Here is a 17,326-nt window from a genome sequence, read left to right as displayed (position 1 = left end):
AGAACTACAGTGCTATGATGTCACTCACTTCCACAGGCCTTGCAGAGTGTAAACAACAACAACCCAGCTTTGTTGTGTATGTAACCATAGGGATTTGTGATGTCACCTAGAACCTTCACAGCAGCGACAGCTTTATGAGGAGCATCAGCACTGCTCTGCCTGAGCAGAACCATCACCGCCATAGGTTGTCAAATAACCCGGGTTTAACCCACACAGGTAAGTCCAATGGGGTGCAGGCATGTCCTCTATGCTTACAGCTTCCCGTGGGTGTTGGTTTGATACCGTTTGGGGACAGCCAAGGAGGCATCTGCAGGCAACAAAGGTAGGTGTGTGCTTGTGTGTGTGTTTCCTATGCAGATCCTAAGCCCAGTGTCACATGCAAGTAGGAGGAGTAAGAAGGGTTCCTGGCAAATCCGGGTTATGGATTGCATTTAAAAAGGCCCCGTGGGAGTGCAATGGGCCCCTGTCTTGCTGCTTAGCAATAATGGTATGGGTTTAGGTTCTGCTGTGTGTACTGGTGGTTGACTGCCCCCCAGCCCAGAGTGTGCATGGAAAATTGTCTGGCAGCCTCCCTGACAGCAAGCAGTGATAGTGCCCATGAAGGGCACCTTGTTGGGCCCGCCCCTTTCACGGTTATCGCTTCTCGGCCTTTTGGCTAAGATCAAGTGTAGTATCTGTTCTTATCAGTTTAATATCTGATATGTCCCCTATCTGGGGACCATATATTAAATGGATTTTTGAGAACGGGGGCCGATTTCGAAGCTTGCTTCCGTCGCCCTATGCATTGACCCGATATGGCAGTATCTTCGGGTACAGTGCACCACCCCCTTACAGGGTTAAAAAGAAAGATTCCTACTTTCATTGCTGCTTGCTGGCTAGCCAGCTAGCCAGCCCTGTGGGCCTTGCTGCTGCTGCAGCCAAAAAACAAAAGGTGGTGCTGCTGCTGCTTCTGCTGCTTCTGCTTGTGTCTGGCCGCTGTTGGAGCGTCCAGGCACAGGACTTCTGCTGCTGCTGACTAAATGGCCTCCTTAATTGGATCATTTGAGTAGCCAGCACACCTGTGCAGGTAGGGCATGACATGATAGGCAGCTGCCTTGATAGCGGGTGGGTGCTGAATGTTCCTAATTGACAAAATAAGATTAATGCTTATGAAGAAATATAAAATCTCATCCCTTCCCCAATATCGCGCCACACCCCTACCCCTTAATTCCCTGGTTGAACTTGATGGACATATGTCTTTTTTCGACCGTACTAACTATGTAACTATGTAACATAACATGGGGGGGGGGGGGTCTCCTGGCTGTTCACACAGGTGTGTCATTGCTGTACATTGACCATGCATTGCTTCTGTGGTATTGCAAAGGCAAAGACAAATGCTTCCAGCCATCCATTGCACTAATGGATTGGTCATCAGCTGGCTGTCTATGTCCCGCATCAATATAGACCAAAGTACAGAGGGTTAGGCTATGCTATTGTGCACCTACCTGATGCATCAGAAGGTGCGAGGCCCTTGCTAAATTCTGTGCACAGACTTTGAGATCTATACTTTAGACTGTATCTAAACCTGCTCCAACATGGACTGACATTCTGGCCTACTTTCAGCCGATGCGACTTGTCTGTCGCTGAACAGTCGCTTTTTATGTATTCAGCACCTATGTATAATGTTGTAAAAATGCTCTAGAAGCTAAAGTCGCAGAAATGTCACACATATTTGGCCTGCAACTTTCTGTGCGACAAATTCAGACAGGAAAAATCAGTATAAATCCTTAGAAAATTATCCCCCAGTGTCTCCATCTGCTGGCGGTATTGAATAAGCATTGCTGCACTGATGGGGTATGCATTAGACGAAAAAAAAGAAGAAAAAGAAGAATAATACGCCCAGAAAAGAGGCGAAAAGGAGAAAAACGTAAAAAAACGTGAAAAAAAAGTAAGAGGAAGAGAAGGGAAAAAAAGGTGGAAATGGGTTTAAAAGTGATTTCGGCGGAGAAATATATATATATATATATATATATATATATATATACGCGCACACACACACATATACATAAACGTATTCTCCGTTGAGATATTGCAGCCGCTGCTGTGTCCAGGCCCAGGAGCCTTAGCACTGTGCTGTGATGTCACTCAATACCACTGACATCACTAGGTGTAAACAACATCTCTCCTTTGCTGTGTATGTGACTATGGAGCTGTTTGGTGATGTCGTCTATTATGGCCTTCATAGAAGCAACAGGAGATTGTTGCATCCATCTAGAACCCTCAGAACTACAGTGCTATGATGTCACTCACTTCCACAGGCCTTGCAGAGTGTAAACAACAACAACCCAGCTTTGTTGTGTATGTAACCATAGGGATTTGTGATGTCACCTAGAACCTTCACAGCAGCGACAGCTTTATGAGGAGCATCAGCACTGCTCTGCCTGAGCAGAACCATCACCGCCATAGGTTGTCAAATAACCCGGGTTTAACCCACACAGGTAAGTCCAATGGGGTGCAGGCATGTCCTCTATGCTTACAGCTTCCCGTGGGTGTTGGTTTGATACCGTTTGGGGACAGCCAAGGAGGCATCTGCAGGCAACAAAGGTAGGTGTGTGCTTGTGTGTGTGTTTCCTATGCAGATCCTAAGCCCAGTGTCACATGCAAGTAGGAGGAGTAAGAAGGGTTCCTGGCAAATCCGGGTTATGGATTGCATTTAAAAAGGCCCCGTGGGAGTGCAATGGGCCCCTGTCTTGCTGCTTAGCAATAATGGTATGGGTTTAGGTTCTGCTGTGTGTACTGGTGGTTGACTGCCCCCCAGCCCAGAGTGTGCATGGAAAATTGTCTGGCAGCCTCCCTGACAGCAAGCAGTGATAGTGCCCATGAAGGGCACCTTGTTGGGCCCGCCCCTTTCACGGTTATCGCTTCTCGGCCTTTTGGCTAAGATCAAGTGTAGTATCTGTTCTTATCAGTTTAATATCTGATACGTCCCCTATCTGGGGACCATATATTAAATGTATTTTTGAGAACGGGGGCCGATTTCGAAGCTTGCTTCCGTCGCCCTATGCATTGACCCGATATGGCAGTATCTTCGGGTACAGTGCACCACCCCCTTACAGGGTTAAAAAGAAAGATTCCTACTTTCATTGCTACCTGCTTGCTGGCTAGCCAGCTAGCCAGCCCTGTGGGCCTTGCTGCTGCTGCAGCCAAAAAACAAAAGGTGGTGCTGCTGCTGCTTCTGCTGCTTCTGCTTCTGCTTGTGTCTGGCCGCTGTTGGAGCGTCCAGGCACAGGACTTCTGCTGCTGCTGACTAAATGGCCTCCTTAATTGGATCATTTGAGTAGCCAGCACACCTGTGCAGGTAGGGCATGACATGATAGGCAGCTGCCTTGATAGCGGGTGGGTGCTGAATGTTCCTAATTGACAAAATAAGATTAATGCTTATGAAGAAATATAAAATCTCATCCCTTCCCCAATATTGCGCCACACCCCTACCCCTTAATTCCCTGGTTGAACTTGATGGACATATGTCTTTTCTCGACCGTACTAACTATGTAACTATGTAACATAACATGGGGGGGGGGGGGGGGGTCTCCTGGCTGTTCACACAGGTGTGTCATTGCTGTACATTGACCATGCATTGCTTCTGTGGTATTGCAAAGGCAAAGACAAATGCTTCCAGCCATCCATTGCACTAATGGATTGGTCATCAGCTGGCTGTCTATGTCCCGCATCAATATAGACCAAAGTACAGAGGGTTAGGCTATGCTATTGTGCACCTACCTGATGCATCAGAAGGTGCGAGGCCCTTGCTAAATTCTGTGCACAGACTTTGAGATCTATACTTTAGACTGTATCTAAACCTGCTCCAACATGGACTGACATTCTGGCCTACTTTCAGCCGATGCGACTTGTCTGTCGCTGAACAGTCGCTTTTTATGTATTCAGCACCTATGTATAATGTTGTAAAAATGCTCTAGAAGCTAAAGTCGCAGAAATGTCACACATATTTGGCCTGCAACTTTCTGTGCGACAAATTCAGACAGGAAAAATCAGTATAAATCCTTAGAAAATTATCCCCCAGTGTCTCCATCTGCTGGCGGTATTGAATAAGCATTGCTGCACTGATGGGGTATGCATTAGACGAAAAAAAAGAAGAAAAAGAAGAATAATACGCCCAGAAAAGAGGCGAAAAGGAGAAAAACGTAAAAAAACGTGAAAAAAAAGTAAGAGGAAGAGAAGGGAAAAAAAGGTGGAAATGGGTTTAAAAGTGATTTCGGCGGAGAAATATATATATATATATATATATATATATATATATATATATACGCGCACACACACACATATATATAAACGTATTCTCCGTTGAGATATTGCAGCCGCTGCTGTGTCCAGGCCCAGGAGCCTTAGCACTGTGCTGTGATGTCACTCAATACCACTGACATCACTAGGTGTAAACAACATCTCTCCTTTGCTGTGTATGTGACTATGGAGCTGTTTGGTGATGTCGTCTATTATGGCCTTCATAGAAGCAACAGGAGATTGTTGCATCCATCTAGAACCCTCAGAACTACAGTGCTATGATGTCACTCACTTCCACAGGCCTTGCAGAGTGTAAACAACAACAACCCAGCTTTGTTGTGTATGTAACCATAGGGATTTGTGATGTCACCTAGAACCTTCACAGCAGCGACAGCTTTATGAGGAGCATCAGGACTGCTCTGCCTGAGCAGAACCATCACCGCCATAGGTTGTCAAATAACCCGGGTTTAACCCACACAGGTAAGTCCAATGGGGTGCAGGCATGTCCTCTATGCTTACATCTTCCCGTGGGTGTTGGTTTGATACCGTTTGGGGACAGCCAAGGAGGCATCTGCAGGCAACAAAGGTAGGTGTGTGCTTGTGTGTGTGTTTCCTATGCAGATCCTAAGCCCAGTGTCACATGCAAGTAGGAGGAGTAAGAAGGGTTCCTGGCAAATCCGGGTTATGGATTGCATTTAAAAAGGCCCCGTGGGAGTGCAATGGGCCCCTGTCTTGCTGCTTAGCAATAATGGTATGGGTTTAGGTTCTGCTGTGTGTACTGGTGGTTGACTGCCCCCCAGCCCAGAGTGTGCATGGAAAATTGTCTGGCAGCCTCCCTGACAGCAAGCAGTGATAGTGCCCATGAAGGGCACCTTGTTGGGCCCGCCCCTTTCACGGTTATCGCTTCTCGGCCTTTTGGCTAAGATCAAGTGTAGTATCTGTTCTTATCAGTTTAATATCTGATACGTCCCCTATCTGGGGACCATATATTAAATGGATTTTTGAGAACGGGGGCCGATTTCGAAGCTTGCTTCCGTCGCCCTATGCATTGACCCGATATGGCAGTATCTTCGGGTACAGTGCACCACCCCCTTACAGGGTTAAAAAGAAAGATTCCTACTTTCATTGCTACCTGCTTGCTGGCTAGCCAGCTAGCCAGCCCTGTGGGCCTTGCTGCTGCTGCAGCCAAAAAACAAAAGGTGGTGCTGCTGCTGCTTCTGCTGCTTCTGCTTCTGCTTGTGTCTGGCCGCTGTTGGAGCGTCCAGGCACAGGACTTCTGCTGCTGCTGACTAAATGGCCTCCTTAATTGGATCATTTGAGTAGCCAGCACACCTGTGCAGGTAGGGCATGACATGATAGGCAGCTGCCTTGATAGCGGGTGGGTGCTGAATGTTCCTAATTGACAAAATAAGATTAATGCTTATGAAGAAATATAAAATCTCATCCCTTCCCCAATATCGCGCCACACCCCTACCCCTTAATTCCCTGGTTGAACTTGATGGACATATGTCTTTTTTCGACCGTACTAACTATGTAACTATGTAACATAACATGGCGGGGGGGGGGGGGGGGGGGTCTCCTGGCTGTTCACACAGGTGTGTCATTGCTGTACATTGACCATGCATTGCTTCTGTGGTATTGCAAAGGCAAAGACAAATGCTTCCAGCCATCCATTGCACTAATGGATTGGTCATCAGCTGGCTGTCTATGTCCCGCATCAATATAGACCAAAGTACAGAGGGTTAGGCTATGCTATTGTGCACCTACCTGATGCATCAGAAGGTGCGAGGCCCTTGCTAAATTCTGTGCACAGACTTTGAGATCTATACTTTAGACTGTATCTAAACCTGCTCCAACATGGACTGACATTCTGGCCTACTTTCAGCCGATGCGACTTGTCTGTCGCTGAACAGTCGCTTTTTATGTATTCAGCACCTATGTATAATGTTGTAAAAATGCTCTAGAAGCTAAAGTCGCAGAAATGTCACACATATTTGGCCTGCAACTTTCTGTGCGACAAATTCAGACAGGAAAAATCAGTATAAATCCTTAGAAAATTATCCCCCAGTGTCTCCATCTGCTGGCGGTATTGAATAAGCATTGCTGCACTGATGGGGTATGCATTAGACGAAAAAAAAGAAGAAAAAGAAGAATAATACGCCCAGAAAAGAGGCGAAAAGGAGAAAAACGTAAAAAAACGTGAAAAAAAAGTAAGAGGAAGAGAAGGGAAAAAAAGGTGGAAATGGGTTTAAAAGTGATTTCGGCGGAGAAATATATATATATATATATATATATATATATATATATATATATATATACGCGCACACACACACATATATATAAACGTATTCTCCGTTGAGATATTGCAGCCGCTGCTGTGTCCAGGCCCAGGAGCCTTAGCACTGTGCTGTGATGTCACTCAATACCACTGACATCACTAGGTGTAAACAACATCTCTCCTTTGCTGTGTATGTGACTATGGAGCTGTTTGGTGATGTCGTCTATTATGGCCTTCATAGAAGCAACAGGAGATTGTTGCATCCATCTAGAACCCTCAGAACTACAGTGCTATGATGTCACTCACTTCCACAGGCCTTGCAGAGTGTAAACAACAACAACCCAGCTTTGTTGTGTATGTAACCATAGGGATTTGTGATGTCACCTAGAACCTTCACAGCAGCGACAGCTTTATGAGGAGCATCAGCACTGCTCTGCCTGAGCAGAACCATCACCGCCATAGGTTGTCAAATAACCCGGGTTTAACCCACACAGGTAAGTCCAATGGGGTGCAGGCATGTCCTCTATGCTTACAGCTTCCCGTGGGTGTTGGTTTGATACCGTTTGGGGACAGCCAAGGAGGCATCTGCAGGCAACAAAGGTAGGTGTGTGCTTGTGTGTGTGTTTCCTATGCAGATCCTAAGCCCAGTGTCACATGCAAGTAGGAGGAGTAAGAAGGGTTCCTGGCAAATCCGGGTTATGGATTGCATTTAAAAAGGCCCCGTGGGAGTGCAATGGGCCCCTGTCTTGCTGCTTAGCAATAATGGTATGGGTTTAGGTTCTGCTGTGTGTACTGGTGGTTGACTGCCCCCCAGCCCAGAGTGTGCATGGAAAATTGTCTGGCAGCCTCCCTGACAGCAAGCAGTGATAGTGCCCATGAAGGGCACCTTGTTGGGCCCGCCCCTTTCACGGTTATCGCTTCTCGGCCTTTTGGCTAAGATCAAGTGTAGTATCTGTTCTTATCAGTTTAATATCTGATACGTCCCCTATCTGGGGACCATATATTAAATGGATTTTTGAGAACGGGGGCCGATTTCGAAGCTTGCTTCCGTCGCCCTATGCATTGACCCGATATGGCAGTATCTTCGGGTACAGTGCACCACCCCCTTACAGGGTTAAAAAGAAAGATTCCTACTTTCATTGCTACCTGCTTGCTGGCTAGCCAGCTAGCCAGCCCTGTGGGCCTTGCTGCTGCTGCAGCCAAAAAACAAAAGGTGGTGCTGCTGCTGCTTCTGCTGCTTCTGCTTGTGTCTGGCCGCTGTTGGAGCGTCCAGGCACAGGACTTCTGCTGCTGCTGACTAAATGGCCTCCTTAATTGGATCATTTGAGTAGCCAGCACACCTGTGCAGGTAGGGCATGACATGATAGGCAGCTGCCTTGATAGCGGGTGGGTGCTGAATGTTCCTAATTGACAAAATAAGATTAATGCTTATGAAGAAATATAAAATCTCATCCCTTCCCCAATATCGCGCCACACCCCTACCCCTTAATTCCCTGGTTGAACTTGATGGACATATGTCTTTTTTCGACCGTACTAACTATGTAACTATGTAACATAACATGGGGGGGGGGGGGTCTCCTGGCTGTTCACACAGGTGTGTCATTGCTGTACATTGACCATGCATTGCTTCTGTGGTATTGCAAAGGCAAAGACAAATGCTTCCAGCCATCCATTGCACTAATGGATTGGTCATCAGCTGGCTGTCTATGTCCCGCATCAATATAGACCAAAGTACAGAGGGTTAGGCTATGCTATTGTGCACCTACCTGATGCATCAGAAGGTGCGAGGCCCTTGCTAAATTCTGTGCACAGACTTTGAGATCTATACTTTAGACTGTATCTAAACCTGCTCCAACATGGACTGACATTCTGGCCTACTTTCAGCCGATGCGACTTGTCTGTCGCTGAACAGTCGCTTTTTATGTATTCAGCACCTATGTATAATGTTGTAAAAATGCTCTAGAAGCTAAAGTCGCAGAAATGTCACACATATTTGGCCTGCAACTTTCTGTGCGACAAATTCAGACAGGAAAAATCAGTATAAATCCTTAGAAAATTATCCCCCAGTGTCTCCATCTGCTGGCGGTATTGAATAAGCATTGCTGCACTGATGGGGTATGCATTAGACGAAAAAAAAGAAGAAAAAGAAGAATAATACGCCCAGAAAAGAGGCGAAAAGGAGAAAAACGTAAAAAAACGTGAAAAAAAAGTAAGAGGAAGAGAAGGGAAAAAAAGGTGGAAATGGGTTTAAAAGTGATTTCGGCGGAGAAATATATATATATATATATATATATATATATATATATATACGCGCACACACACACATATACATAAACGTATTCTCCGTTGAGATATTGCAGCCGCTGCTGTGTCCAGGCCCAGGAGCCTTAGCACTGTGCTGTGATGTCACTCAATACCACTGACATCACTAGGTGTAAACAACATCTCTCCTTTGCTGTGTATGTGACTATGGAGCTGTTTGGTGATGTCGTCTATTATGGCCTTCATAGAAGCAACAGGAGATTGTTGCATCCATCTAGAACCCTCAGAACTACAGTGCTATGATGTCACTCACTTCCACAGGCCTTGCAGAGTGTAAACAACAACAACCCAGCTTTGTTGTGTATGTAACCATAGGGATTTGTGATGTCACCTAGAACCTTCACAGCAGCGACAGCTTTATGAGGAGCATCAGCACTGCTCTGCCTGAGCAGAACCATCACCGCCATAGGTTGTCAAATAACCCGGGTTTAACCCACACAGGTAAGTCCAATGGGGTGCAGGCATGTCCTCTATGCTTACAGCTTCCCGTGGGTGTTGGTTTGATACCGTTTGGGGACAGCCAAGGAGGCATCTGCAGGCAACAAAGGTAGGTGTGTGCTTGTGTGTGTGTTTCCTATGCAGATCCTAAGCCCAGTGTCACATGCAAGTAGGAGGAGTAAGAAGGGTTCCTGGCAAATCCGGGTTATGGATTGCATTTAAAAAGGCCCCGTGGGAGTGCAATGGGCCCCTGTCTTGCTGCTTAGCAATAATGGTATGGGTTTAGGTTCTGCTGTGTGTACTGGTGGTTGACTGCCCCCCAGCCCAGAGTGTGCATGGAAAATTGTCTGGCAGCCTCCCTGACAGCAAGCAGTGATAGTGCCCATGAAGGGCACCTTGTTGGGCCCGCCCCTTTCACGGTTATCGCTTCTCGGCCTTTTGGCTAAGATCAAGTGTAGTATCTGTTCTTATCAGTTTAATATCTGATACGTCCCCTATCTGGGGACCATATATTAAATGGATTTTTGAGAACGGGGGCCGATTTCGAAGCTTGCTTCCGTCGCCCTATGCATTGACCCGATATGGCAGTATCTTCGGGTACAGTGCACCACCCCCTTACAGGGTTAAAAAGAAAGATTCCTACTTTCATTGCTACCTGCTTGCTGGCTAGCCAGCTAGCCAGCCCTGTGGGCCTTGCTGCTGCTGCAGCCAAAAAACAAAAGGTGGTGCTGCTGCTGCTTCTGCTGCTTCTGCTTCTGCTTGTGTCTGGCCGCTGTTGGAGCGTCCAGGCACAGGACTTCTGCTGCTGCTGACTAAATGGCCTCCTTAATTGGATCATTTGAGTAGCCAGCACACCTGTGCAGGTAGGGCATGACATGATAGGCAGCTGCCTTGATAGCGGGTGGGTGCTGAATGTTCCTAATTGACAAAATAAGATTAATGCTTATGAAGAAATATAAAATCTCATCCCTTCCCCAATATCGCGCCACACCCCTACCCCTTAATTCCCTGGTTGAACTTGATGGACATATGTCTTTTTTCGACCGTACTAACTATGTAACTATGTAACATAACATGGGGGGGGGGGGGTCTCCTGGCTGTTCACACAGGTGTGTCATTGCTGTACATTGACCATGCATTGCTTCTGTGGTATTGCAAAGGCAAAGACAAATGCTTCCAGCCATCCATTGCACTAATGGATTGGTCATCAGCTGGCTGTCTATGTCCCGCATCAATATAGACCAAAGTACAGAGGGTTAGGCTATGCTATTGTGCACCTACCTGATGCATCAGAAGGTGCGAGGCCCTTGCTAAATTCTGTGCACAGACTTTGAGATCTATACTTTAGACTGTATCTAAACCTGCTCCAACATGGACTGACATTCTGGCCTACTTTCAGCCGATGCGACTTGTCTGTCGCTGAACAGTCGCTTTTTATGTATTCAGCACCTATGTATAATGTTGTAAAAATGCTCTAGAAGCTAAAGTCGCAGAAATGTCACACATATTTGGCCTGCAACTTTCTGTGCGACAAATTCAGACAGGAAAAATCAGTATAAATCCTTAGAAAATTATCCCCCAGTGTCTCCATCTGCTGGCGGTATTGAATAAGCATTGCTGCACTGATGGGGTATGCATTAGACGAAAAAAAAGAAGAAAAAGAAGAATAATACGCCCAGAAAAGAGGCGAAAAGGAGAAAAACGTAAAAAAACGTGAAAAAAAAGTAAGAGGAAGAGAAGGGAAAAAAAGGTGGAAATGGGTTTAAAAGTGATTTCGGCGGAGAAATATATATATATATATATATATATATATATATATATATATATACGCGCACACACACACATATATATATAAACGTATTCTCCGTTGAGATATTGCAGCCGCTGCTGTGTCCAGGCCCAGGAGCCTTAGCACTGTGCTGTGATGTCACTCAATACCACTGACATCACTAGGTGTAAACAACATCTCTCCTTTGCTGTGTATGTGACTATGGAGCTGTTTGGTGATGTCGTCTATTATGGCCTTCATAGAAGCAACAGGAGATTGTTGCATCCATCTAGAACCCTCAGAACTACAGTGCTATGATGTCACTCACTTCCACAGGCCTTGCAGAGTGTAAACAACAACAACCCAGCTTTGTTGTGTATGTAACCATAGGGATTTGTGATGTCACCTAGAACCTTCACAGCAGCGACAGCTTTATGAGGAGCATCAGCACTGCTCTGCCTGAGCAGAACCATCACCGCCATAGGTTGTCAAATAACCCGGGTTTAACCCACAGGTAAGTCCAATGGGGTGCAGGCATGTCCTCTATGCTTACAGCTTCCCGTGGGTGTTGGTTTGATACCGTTTGGGGACAGCCAAGGAGGCATCTGCAGGCAACAAAGGTAGGTGTGTGCTTGTGTGTGTGTTTCCTATGCAGATCCTAAGCCCAGTGTCACATGCAAGTAGGAGGAGTAAGAAGGGTTCCTGGCAAATCCGGGTTATGGATTGCATTTAAAAAGGCCCCGTGGGAGTGCAATGGGCCCCTGTCTTGCTGCTTAGCAATAATGGTATGGGTTTAGGTTCTGCTGTGTGTACTGGTGGTTGACTGCCCCCCAGCCCAGAGTGTGCATGGAAAATTGTCTGGCAGCCTCCCTGACAGCAAGCAGTGATAGTGCCCATGAAGGGCACCTTGTTGGGCCCGCCCCTTTCACGGTTATCGCTTCTCGGCCTTTTGGCTAAGATCAAGTGTAGTATCTGTTCTTATCAGTTTAATATCTGATACGTCCCCTATCTGGGGACCATATATTAAATGGATTTTTGAGAACGGGGGCCGATTTCGAAGCTTGCTTCCGTCGCCCTATGCATTGACCCGATATGGCAGTATCTTCGGGTACAGTGCACCACCCCCTTACAGGGTTAAAAAGAAAGATTCCTACTTTCATTGCTACCTGCTTGCTGGCTAGCCAGCTAGCCAGCCCTGTGGGCCTTGCTGCTGCTGCAGCCAAAAAACAAAAGGTGGTGCTGCTGCTGCTTCTGCTGCTTCTGCTTCTGCTTGTGTCTGGCCGCTGTTGGAGCGTCCAGGCACAGGACTTCTGCTGCTGCTGACTAAATGGCCTCCTTAATTGGATCATTTGAGTAGCCAGCACACCTGTGCAGGTAGGGCATGACATGATAGGCAGCTGCCTTGATAGCGGGTGGGTGCTGAATGTTCCTAATTGACAAAATAAGATTAATGCTTATGAAGAAATATAAAATCTCATCCCTTCCCCAATATCGCGCCACACCCCTACCCCTTAATTCCCTGGTTGAACTTGATGGACATATGTCTTTTTTCGACCGTACTAACTATGTAACTATGTAACATAACATGGGGGGGGGGGGGGTCTCCTGGCTGTTCACACAGGTGTGTCATTGCTGTACATTGACCATGCATTGCTTCTGTGGTATTGCAAAGGCAAAGACAAATGCTTCCAGCCATCCATTGCACTAATGGATTGGTCATCAGCTGGCTGTCTATGTCCCGCATCAATATAGACCAAAGTACAGAGGGTTAGGCTATGCTATTGTGCACCTACCTGATGCATCAGAAGGTGCGAGGCCCTTGCTAAATTCTGTGCACAGACTTTGAGATCTATACTTTAGACTGTATCTAAACCTGCTCCAACATGGACTGACATTCTGGCCTACTTTCAGCCGATGCGACTTGTCTGTCGCTGAACAGTCGCTTTTTATGTATTCAGCACCTATGTATAATGTTGTAAAAATGCTCTAGAAGCTAAAGTCGCAGAAATGTCACACATATTTGGCCTGCAACTTTCTGTGCGACAAATTCAGACAGGAAAAATCAGTATAAATCCTTAGAAAATTATCCCCCAGTGTCTCCATCTGCTGGCGGTATTGAATAAGCATTGCTGCACTGATGGGGTATGCATTAGACGAAAAAAAAAGAAGAAAAAGAAGAATAATACGCCCAGAAAAGAGGCGAAAAGGAGAAAAACGTAAAAAAACGTGAAAAAAAAGTAAGAGGAAGAGAAGGGAAAAAAAGGTGGAAATGGGTTTAAAAGTGATTTCGGCGGAGAAATATATATATATATATATATATATATATATATACGCGCACACACACACATATATATAAACGTATTCTCCGTTGAGATATTGCAGCCGCTGCTGTGTCCAGGCCCAGGAGCCTTAGCACTGTGCTGTGATGTCACTCAATACCACTGACATCACTAGGTGTAAACAACATCTCTCCTTTGCTGTGTATGTGACTATGGAGCTGTTTGGTGATGTCGTCTATTATGGCCTTCATAGAAGCAACAGGAGATTGTTGCATCCATCTAGAACCCTCAGAACTACAGTGCTATGATGTCACTCACTTCCACAGGCCTTGCAGAGTGTAAACAACAACAACCCAGCTTTGTTGTGTATGTAACCATAGGGATTTGTGATGTCACCTAGAACCTTCACAGCAGCGACAGCTTTATGAGGAGCATCAGCACTGCTCTGCCTGAGCAGAACCATCACCGCCATAGGTTGTCAAATAACCCGGGTTTAACCCACACAGGTAAGTCCAATGGGGTGCAGGCATGTCCTCTATGCTTACAGCTTCCCGTGGGTGTTGGTTTGATACCGTTTGGGGACAGCCAAGGAGGCATCTGCAGGCAACAAAGGTAGGTGTGTGCTTGTGTGTGTGTTTCCTATGCAGATCCTAAGCCCAGTGTCACATGCAAGTAGGAGGAGTAAGAAGGGTTCCTGGCAAATCCGGGTTATGGATTGCATTTAAAAAGGCCCCGTGGGAGTGCAATGGGCCCCTGTCTTGCTGCTTAGCAATAATGGTATGGGTTTAGGTTCTGCTGTGTGTACTGGTGGTTGACTGCCCCCCAGCCCAGAGTGTGCATGGAAAATTGTCTGGCAGCCTCCCTGACAGCAAGCAGTGATAGTGCCCATGAAGGGCACCTTGTTGGGCCCGCCCCTTTCACGGTTATCGCTTCTCGGCCTTTTGGCTAAGATCAAGTGTAGTATCTGTTCTTATCAGTTTAATATCTGATACGTCCCCTATCTGGGGACCATATATTAAATGGATTTTTGAGAACGGGGGCCGATTTCGAAGCTTGCTTCCGTCGCCCTATGCATTGACCCGATATGGCAGTATCTTCGGGTACAGTGCACCACCCCCTTACAGGGTTAAAAAGAAAGATTCCTACTTTCATTGCTACCTGCTTGCTGGCTAGCCAGCTAGCCAGCCCTGTGGGCCTTGCTGCTGCTGCAGCCAAAAAACAAAAGGTGGTGCTGCTGCTGCTTCTGCTGCTTCTGCTTCTGCTTGTGTCTGGCCGCTGTTGGAGCGTCCAGGCACAGGACTTCTGCTGCTGCTGACTAAATGGCCTCCTTAATTGGATCATTTGAGTAGCCAGCACACCTGTGCAGGTAGGGCATGACATGATAGGCAGCTGCCTTGATAGCGGGTGGGTGCTGAATGTTCCTAATTGACAAAATAAGATTAATGCTTATGAAGAAATATAAAATCTCATCCCTTCCCCAATATCGCGCCACACCCCTACCCCTTAATTCCCTGGTTGAACTTGATGGACATATGTCTTTTTTCGACCGTACTAACTATGTAACTATGTAACATAACATGGGGGGGGGGGGTCTCCTGGCTGTTCACACAGGTGTGTCATTGCTGTACATTGACCATGCATTGCTTCTGTGGTATTGCAAAGGCAAAGACAAATGCTTCCAGCCATCCATTGCACTAATGGATTGGTCATCAGCTGGCTGTCTATGTCCCGCATCAATATAGACCAAAGTACAGAGGGTTAGGCTATGCTATTGTGCACCTACCTGATGCATCAGAAGGTGCGAGGCCCTTGCTAAATTCTGTGCACAGACTTTGAGATCTATACTTTAGACTGTATCTAAACCTGCTCCAACATGGACTGACATTCTGGCCTACTTTCAGCCGATGCGACTTGTCTGTCGCTGAATAGTCGCTTTTTATGTATTCAGCACCTATGTATAATGTTGTAAAAATGCTCTAGAAGCTAAAGTCGCAGAAATGTCACACATATTTGGCCTGCAACTTTCTGTGCGACAAATTCAGACAGGAAAAATCAGTATAAATCCTTAGAAAATTATCCCCCAGTGTCTCCATCTGCTGGCGGTATTGAATAAGCATTGCTGCACTGATGGGGTATGCATTAGACGAAAAAAAAGAAGAAAAAGAAGAATAATACACCCAGAAAAGAGGCGAAAAGGAGAAAAACGTAAAAAAACGTGAAAAAAAAGTAAGAGGAAGAGAAGGGAAAAAAAGGTGGAAATGGGTTTAAAAGTGATTTCGGCGGAGAAATATATATATATATATATATATATATATATATATATACGCGCACACACACACATATATATAAACGTATTCTCCGTTGAGATATTGCAGCCGCTGCTGTGTCCAGGCCCAGGAGCCTTAGCACTGTGCTGTGATGTCACTCAATACCACTGACATCACTAGGTGTAAACAACATCTCTCCTTTGCTGTGTATGTGACTATGGAGCTGTTTGGTGATGTCGTCTATTATGGCCTTCATAGAAGCAACAGGAGATTGTTGCATCCATCTAGAACCCTCAGAACTACAGTGCTATGATGTCACTCACTTCCACAGGCCTTGCAGAGTGTAAACAACAACAACCCAGCTTTGTTGTGTATGTAACCATAGGGATTTGTGATGTCACCTAGAACCTTCACAGCAGCGACAGCTTTATGAGGAGCATCAGCACTGCTCTGCCTGAGCAGAACCATCACCGCCATAGGTTGTCAAATAACCCGGGTTTAACCCACACAGGTAAGTCCAATGGGGTGCAGGCATGTCCTCTATGCTTACAGCTTCCCGTGGGTGTTGGTTTGATACCGTTTGGGGACAGCCAAGGAGGCATCTGCAGGCAACAAAGGTAGGTGTGTGCTTGTGTGTGTGTTTCCTATGCAGATCCTAAGCCCAGTGTCACATGCAAGTAGGAGGAGTAAGAAGGGTTCCTGGCAAATCCGGGTTATGGATTGCATTTAAAAAGGCCCCGTGGGAGTGCAATGGGCCCCTGTCTTGCTGCTTAGCAATAATGGTATGGGTTTAGGTTCTGCTGTGTGTACTGGTGGTTGACTGCCCCCCAGCCCAGAGTGTGCATGGAAAATTGTCTGGCAGCCTCCCTGACAGCAAGCAGTGATAGTGCCCATGAAGGGCACCTTGTTGGGCCCGCCCCTTTCACGGTTATCGCTTCTCGGCCTTTTGGCTAAGATCAAGTGTAGTATCTGTTCTTATCAGTTTAATATCTGATACGTCCCCTATCTGGGGACCATATATTAAATGGATTTTTGAGAACGGGGGCCGATTTCGAAGCTTGCTTCCGTCGCCCTATGCATTGACCCGATATGGCAGTATCTTCGGGTACAGTGCACCACCCCCTTACAGGGTTAAAAAGAAAGATTCCTACTTTCATTGCTACCTGCTTGCTGGCTAGCCAGCTAGCCAGCCCTGTGGGCCTTGCTGCTGCTGCAGCCAAAAAACAAAAGGTGGTGCTGCTGCTGCTTCTGCTGCTTCTGCTTCTGCTTGTGTCTGGCCGCTGTTGGAGCGTCCAGGCACAGGACTTCTGCTGCTGCTGACTAAATGGCCTCCTTAATTGGATCATTTGAGTAGCCAGCACACCTGTGCAGGTAGGGCATGACATGATAGGCAGCTGCCTTGATAGCGGGTGGGTGCTGAATGTTCCTAATTGACAAAATAAGATTAATGCTTATGAAGAAATATAAAATCTCATCCCTTCCCCAATATCGCGCCACACCCCTACCCCTTAATTCCCTGGTTGAACTTGATGGACATATGTCTTTTTTCGACCGTACTAACTATGTAACTATGTAACATAACATGGGGGGGGGGGGGTCTCCTGGCTGTTCACACAGGTGTGTCATTGCTGTACATTGACCATGCATTGCTTCTGTGGTATTGCAAAGGCAAAGACAAATGCTTCCAGCCATCCAT

General features: G+C 46.4%; 8 non-coding genes across 8 annotated transcripts; all 8 read left to right on the top strand.

The window, feature by feature from the left end:
• Nucleotides 1-635: 635 nt before the first annotated feature.
• On the top strand, nt 636-826 carry LOC130328870 (U2 spliceosomal RNA). Its single transcript, XR_008872720.1, has one exon. It is a non-coding gene; the product is annotated as a U2 spliceosomal RNA (small nuclear RNA).
• A 2,070-nt stretch (nt 827-2,896) lies between these two features.
• On the top strand, nt 2,897-3,087 carry LOC130328882 (U2 spliceosomal RNA). Its single transcript, XR_008872731.1, has one exon. It is a non-coding gene; the product is annotated as a U2 spliceosomal RNA (small nuclear RNA).
• Nucleotides 3,088-5,177: 2,090 nt separating this feature from the next.
• Nucleotides 5,178-5,368, top strand: LOC130328779 (U2 spliceosomal RNA). The gene has a single exon (XR_008872646.1). It is a non-coding gene; the product is annotated as a U2 spliceosomal RNA (small nuclear RNA).
• A 2,101-nt stretch (nt 5,369-7,469) lies between these two features.
• On the top strand, nt 7,470-7,660 carry LOC130328777 (U2 spliceosomal RNA). The gene has a single exon (XR_008872645.1). It is a non-coding gene; the product is annotated as a U2 spliceosomal RNA (small nuclear RNA).
• A 2,078-nt stretch (nt 7,661-9,738) lies between these two features.
• LOC130328776 (U2 spliceosomal RNA) lies at nt 9,739-9,929 on the top strand. Its single transcript, XR_008872644.1, has one exon. It is a non-coding gene; the product is annotated as a U2 spliceosomal RNA (small nuclear RNA).
• A 2,088-nt stretch (nt 9,930-12,017) lies between these two features.
• Nucleotides 12,018-12,208, top strand: LOC130328775 (U2 spliceosomal RNA). The gene has a single exon (XR_008872643.1). It is a non-coding gene; the product is annotated as a U2 spliceosomal RNA (small nuclear RNA).
• A 2,080-nt stretch (nt 12,209-14,288) lies between these two features.
• LOC130328774 (U2 spliceosomal RNA) lies at nt 14,289-14,479 on the top strand. Its single transcript, XR_008872642.1, has one exon. It is a non-coding gene; the product is annotated as a U2 spliceosomal RNA (small nuclear RNA).
• Nucleotides 14,480-16,560: 2,081 nt separating this feature from the next.
• On the top strand, nt 16,561-16,751 carry LOC130328772 (U2 spliceosomal RNA). Its single transcript, XR_008872640.1, has one exon. It is a non-coding gene; the product is annotated as a U2 spliceosomal RNA (small nuclear RNA).
• The last annotated feature ends 575 nt before the right edge of the window (nt 16,752-17,326 follow it).

This window comes from Hyla sarda, unplaced genomic scaffold (assembly GCF_029499605.1).
Source record: "Hyla sarda isolate aHylSar1 unplaced genomic scaffold, aHylSar1.hap1 scaffold_314, whole genome shotgun sequence".
In the NCBI taxonomy this organism is placed as follows: domain Eukaryota; kingdom Metazoa; phylum Chordata; class Amphibia; order Anura; family Hylidae; genus Hyla; species Hyla sarda.
This window is presented reverse-complemented; position numbering and strand designations above follow the sequence as displayed.